At 43.4% G+C, this 6,006-nt stretch overlaps 1 long non-coding RNA gene across 1 annotated transcript; it reads left to right on the top strand.

Annotated features, from left to right (window-relative positions):
- The first annotated feature begins 673 nt into the window (after positions 1-673).
- Positions 674-1,645, top strand: LOC125525164. The gene is made up of 3 exons (XR_007291170.1): positions 674-705; positions 1,001-1,049; positions 1,585-1,645. It is a non-coding gene; the product is annotated as an uncharacterized LOC125525164 (long non-coding RNA).
- Positions 1,646-6,006: the final 4,361 nt, after the last annotated feature.

Genomic DNA, 6,006 nt, shown 5'->3' with positions numbered 1-6,006 from the left:
GTGGAGCCAGCAACATTGTAGGGCCGGTAACAACACGCATCTTGAGAGACATGCACAATTCCTCCGAATCATTGTAATCTTTAACTGTTTATTCCATAAGAGCACGTTCTGGAAAAATTGATATGCAACTTCGAACTATTGGTATCACAGGTTTTGGTGGTAACACATGCTCACCTTCAGTTCAAACCAACAACAATGATCATGAACTGGTACCCTGTTTGTTTATTTGGAGCACACGCAGATGAATCGTGGTGCACACCATTGCATAGTGTCGAAGTATGGATTGTAACCTTCCTGTTATATACACAAGTGATTTATTCTGAACCCTAGTGCCACGGGTGTCTGGCACGATTCTCTCCCCAATGGTTTCTAGGCCCACTACCTCGCGTCTGCACACGAGTTGCTGCGCTCGGGCCTGACGGTGTTGTGCCTTGCAGGCTACCTATGTCGGCGCTTAATCTTGACTGCAGGTTGGATCTGACACAAATTGCCTTATGGGCGCGTAATGTAGCTACGGTTCAGTTGTTGATGATCCCCCGTTCTGTTTTCAAGATAAAACATGCATTGAACATATGATTAACTCTATTGACATCTATGCAGGAGCTCTAGGCTTCCTCTACATTGGCTTCGGGTTGTCATACCATGAAATCTCCAAGCTCTACAAATCAATTCCGCGCTGAAGTTGTACTGCTCCATGACAAGTAGGTTAGTAGCATAAACTTTCCTGACCACCAATAAGATGTGTGTCGAGTGTATCTAATTATATTTTCCACCTGTATATCATCATGTGATTTTTTCCATGAATTTTTTGTGCCTACTAGATGTTAGCTAACAGTTTGTCAATCTCTAAATACTTGGAGTAGCTGTGATTTTGGTATGAAGTTTCCAGGTCATGTTTCAAACAGTTGATGGTAGATGCACAAATAAATAGGACTGTGTTAAGATCTTTAGCTTGCCTTTGCTGATTTGTAAGGGATTAACTTACTTTAATGGCATGCAGCTTCAGGGCAGATAGATATGTACAGATTACTACATCATCGGAGAGTAAGGTACCCATTCACTCATCGATTAGGTATTTTGTACATTCCCATATTTTGCCCATTACCCTATTTTGTACATTCCTATAGATTTTGATGTTCAGTTATTGAATGGCATGACAAATGATACAACATTAGGAAGCTAAAAGGTCACAAAGATCAAATTCTTTTGATATATAATATGCCACATTGGCAGCAATGGCTTATGGGTGGTATTTCTTAAAACTAGATAAGTATTAAAAAAAACTAATCAGCCATGGTCTACTTTTATTCAGACTGTTCAGCCATTACATAGGTCTCCTTTTGATGCATTTTCATAAATATGCATTTAGCTTATGTACTAGGTTGGTCTTCAACAATTAATTAGTGGCAAATCAATTTCTCTTCTTCTGTAAACATCTTGGATCTCACTTTCTCTAGAAACAAAACATCCAAACTTTTTCCTAGAGAAGCCCAAACGAATTCATGCCCCATCTGGGGCGGCCAAGACCATAGTCGTGGCTCATCTCTTCTAAATATTTGTTTGTGTCTGATGTCCTCATCTCAGATTGTGGTGGTGTTGCGGTCAGAGTGGAACCAAACTTCCTATAGCGGCTCAGTCTAGTATGGTGCCTCCAATTTATCTTTCCTAACTTCTAATGAATTATTCTCTCATGTCCTCTCTTCTGTACTAATTAGGGCATGATGGCAAGCACAGTGGATTAGAAAGTTATCCAACAACACCCCTTTTCCGTTTCACAGTTAACAATGCCAACTGCCCCAAATCTGATGATGTGTTCCTTTTTCATGTTGTTCCTTCTACAGGTTCTGAGAATGCACTCATGGATTGCAAATTTCTAATGTCCGAAGTTGTAGTTCTCAGGTAACTACGCAGTTTTGTATGACGGTTTTCAAGCTGATGGCATCGATATTTTCTCTCTTAATACATCATAGAAAGCAAAACTAATTAGTGCAGAGTCCTTTGGAAAATAGAAAGACAATTCTTTAGTCGATATTATTGTTATCTAAGTACTTACCACCTAGTTGGTTGTCGAATTCATCTCATTATTAATATAATACAATCGTTGGATAATTGTTAGTAGTAAATACATGTTGATGGTTGTTGATAGTGACTAGGCACATCCGATTGATCAAAGATGCCTGCGACACGTTTTGTTCGGCTCCAGAAACGTATTGATTTTATCGTATTGGGAAGCTTCATTTGGTTGGTGCAGATATGTTTCAGTTTTCCAATCAGCTTCGATCTGGGCATTTTTAGTTTTGTGAAGTCCTGTATCAGAAACCACAGCTATAAAAGACATTGCAGGTGAATGGTATGGTTTCAGGAAGCATTGAAATCAGAAACCGCTATTTTTCTGCGAACCAAACACGTCATTAGTGTCTTAATCTGAACTCTACTAAGTTATGTGTAAGACATACATATGCTTATGTCTGTTCTCCGAAACATCTTCTCTTGGACACGTGGTATTTTTATGTGGATCCTTTCCGTAGAATGCATAGCATGTATATTTTTAGACTTCAAATTTCGAATTTATAACTGAATAGTATTATGCTTTTTTCTTTGTAGGTTGATGAGAAGTTCAATACTAGGTGATTACTTGGATCCTTGGATAATTTATGCTGATCTTTGGTACTTGGAGGAGAGTGAAGACAGTTCACAGAATTTTAGTAATTTATATGCTTTAAAATGTTTCATTTTCTAGGAAATTGATGTACTCCTAATAGATGATACTTGCATTGCAATGTAACAGATTATGCCATTGAATCAATATATTAGTTTCATTTCTACGAATTTTACTGAAGTTGTACCTTGTAGTGCGAGCTCAAAAAAAGGTGTCATGTACTGCTATTTGAACAACCTACTGTTATAAATGATTATATATAGTGGTTATTCTATTTGTGCAAACAACAACACATAGAAGCGTTGGACTGCCGGCAACACATTATTCTTGAGATTACCAACGGATCTATATACGTTGTTGTAGACCCTTGCAACGCCACCAACGACAATGCATAATAATTCGTTGATGTAGACCTTAGCAACGCTTATATGGACAAAAGGCAACACATTGATGCGTTGTTGAAGGGGGTTCTAGTTATAGTGGGGGAACCCATAAGAAAAAATACTTACTGGTCATGGTGGAAAAATTCATCAAATGGATAGAAGCCAAACCCGTCAAAACGGTTGAATCCGGACTGGTGATAGACTTCATATCTGGGGTTGTACACCGTTATGGCATCCCCCACAGCATCATCACTGACAACGGCACGAATTTTACATCCGACAAGGTGAAACTTTGGTGCAGCAATATGGGCATCAAGCTCGATTATGCTTCTGTCTATCACCCGCAAACTAACGGTCAAGTCGAGGGAGCAAATGGTCTTATCATGAGCGGCATTAAACCCAGACTAGTGCGGTCCTTAAAGGATCAAACACGCACTGGGTAGAGGAGCTCGACTCCATACTATGGGGGCTACAGACCACGCCGAATCGCACTACCGGCTACACACCGTTCTTTATGGTGTATGGCGCAGAGGCGGTTCTGCCTTGCGACATAATTCATGACTCACTTAGAGTGCGCATGTACGAAGAAAAAGAGGCCGAGCTCGATCGGCAGGACAGTTTGGACGCCCTGGAGGAGGAGCGCGACGTGGCAAAGGCCCGTTCCGCATTCTATCAGCAACACGCTCGAAGGTATCAAAGCAGAGAAGTACGGGCCAAAACCTATAACGTTGGCGAACTAGTTCTACGCCTGCCGGAGAAGAAAAAGAACAAGCTCAAGCCCAAATGGGAAGGTCCATTCATTATCGACCAGGTTCTAACTGGTGGAGCGTGCCGTCTGCGGGATGCATCGGATAATCGACTCGAGCCAACCCATGGAACGCAGCCAGACTCTATGTTCGTCTCCTTTCCTTCGTCAATTTTTTGCATATCTTTCTTTTCTCTCTTTCTCTCTTTTTATTTCTCATTAAGGACCTAAAAGGATAAATTTGTGTCTTGGTTACAAAATCTTGCCGCGCTAACCGCGCTCATTATACCTGGGGGCTTCTTATACAGAAGCTTAATCTAACTATTTTTCTGGGCTTTGTGTTATTCTTCTGCATGTACCTTTTTTCATCATTATATGCATCGATATGACTTAAGTTTTGGCCAAGATGGGTTGCCTGGCTCTTGTATTTATGCCCTACGTTCCCGTTAATTCGGCTAGGGAATAAGGGGAGCACCTCTGCGATTGTTACTGCCAGGTCAGCCGGATGTGTACCTCAGACTGGGTGAAGCCGAAAGCTAGCGTTCTTAAGGGAATATTCGCTCGGTGAATAAAAGATGACTTTTATTTAATTTGAAACATGCCCCAGATGTTTATAGCCCGTGTCTCTTTCCGCAGTTCGGACATGCACATTAGGGCATGCGTACCCAGGGAAAGGAACCCTTAACGAAACTATTCTCCCTGGAAGATGTTTCTTACTACCCATGTAATATAATATAGCTAGTTGGGTACTTGTCTATTCAAGCACTTATGACCCCTACGCCTGGTCTCCATGCATACCCCGGATTTTACATAACCGAGTGGGTATTCGGATACACTCGGGACTATCGGGTCCAGAGGTCGAAGCGAAAAGGTCCACCATGACAAATGATTTACAATCCAGCTAGGACATTACATATGTCACTTGACGTACACAGTCGATAAGACTGATTAAATTCTTCTTCTATACCATCCAACAGGATGTCTAGCCTACAATCCTGTTGGGAATACCTTGCGGCTAATTCTACTTGGTCATACACTAAACTGACGGGGATCTCTTTCCCATCGGGCCCCACAGGTCCGACCTCGGCCATATGGTTTGGGTCAGCTTTGGTATATCGTGTCTTCACCATAGCCCAGCCTTCCCTTGCACCTTGTCGACAGGCCGATATCTTCCATAATCGGAAGCGCCGCCGCGCTCCCTTGAGCTTCTCTATAAGCTCCCCCATGGCTCCTAGGGGGACGCGGATGGCCACAAGGCTTGGGCAATACCCTGCATCACCTGCCGAACTTGCTCGTGCAGTTGTGAGAGCTCTGGTAGAACATCGCCTGAAGACCCAGGCATCTCCTCCGAGGGACGACCCGTCAGCATACCTGCAGACATAACTCTGTTAGTCGGCTTCTTCGCCGAACTCCTTTAAAAAGTTCATTCAAGCACTTACTAAAAATGTCGCGCCTAAGCCGCTTATTCTCCTTCACGGAGTCCGCAAGCTAGGCTCGGACATCTTTCAGTTCCACGCCCAGCTGGATACTGGCGTCTTGGAGATTATTTTTCTCCTAACCCGCTTTGGTGCCCCTTGTTGGCGAGTCGCTGCGGGTTCGGCACGGCGTCCCGAAGGCCTTCCCTGTAAAACACCATATGTGTATGGTAGGTGAAGAGCGTAAAAGGGTATCCTTTTTGGAAGTTGGGACTCTGGTCTTTTCTTACATGCGATGCAGGGAGTAGTCCCGGATAGTCGGCCGTTATGGCCACCATGGCGTCATCGCAGTTCAATTGATAGAATTTCCTGTCTATCAGCTCCAAAAATATGTCCAGATCCTCTTCGAGTCCGGGATCAACGGCCCGGTCAGGGTCCTCCAGTTGTGGAGGTGGGCTGTTGACCTCCCTTACAGCTTTTCACAGTTCCTGCCGTGGGACGGCAAGGTGAGAATTTACGACAAATAATGCGGGAAGGTTGGGAGTAAAGAGTGACAGCTCACCCAGCTTGGAGGGTTGTACATGGAGAATCCATCCCGCGGCATAATACGAATGAACTCCTCTTCCTCTCCCTTGAACAACTCGGACAGAATTTTTGCTAAAGTAGCAGCGGAGTCCGGTCCCTTAAGCCCGCAGCTGGTGGCATCATCTTCCCCATTAAAACACCACAGGGGGTGCCCTCGATATTGAAGTGGCTACACCCCCCGCATTATGCATATTGACATAACCTCGATTTTTGTCAATC

This window comes from Triticum urartu, chromosome 7, assembly GCF_003073215.2.
Source record: "Triticum urartu cultivar G1812 chromosome 7, Tu2.1, whole genome shotgun sequence".
Taxonomy (NCBI): Eukaryota; Viridiplantae; Streptophyta; class Magnoliopsida; order Poales; family Poaceae; genus Triticum; species Triticum urartu.
Note: the sequence above shows the minus strand (reverse complement) of the source record. Positions and strands in the feature narration are given on the sequence as shown.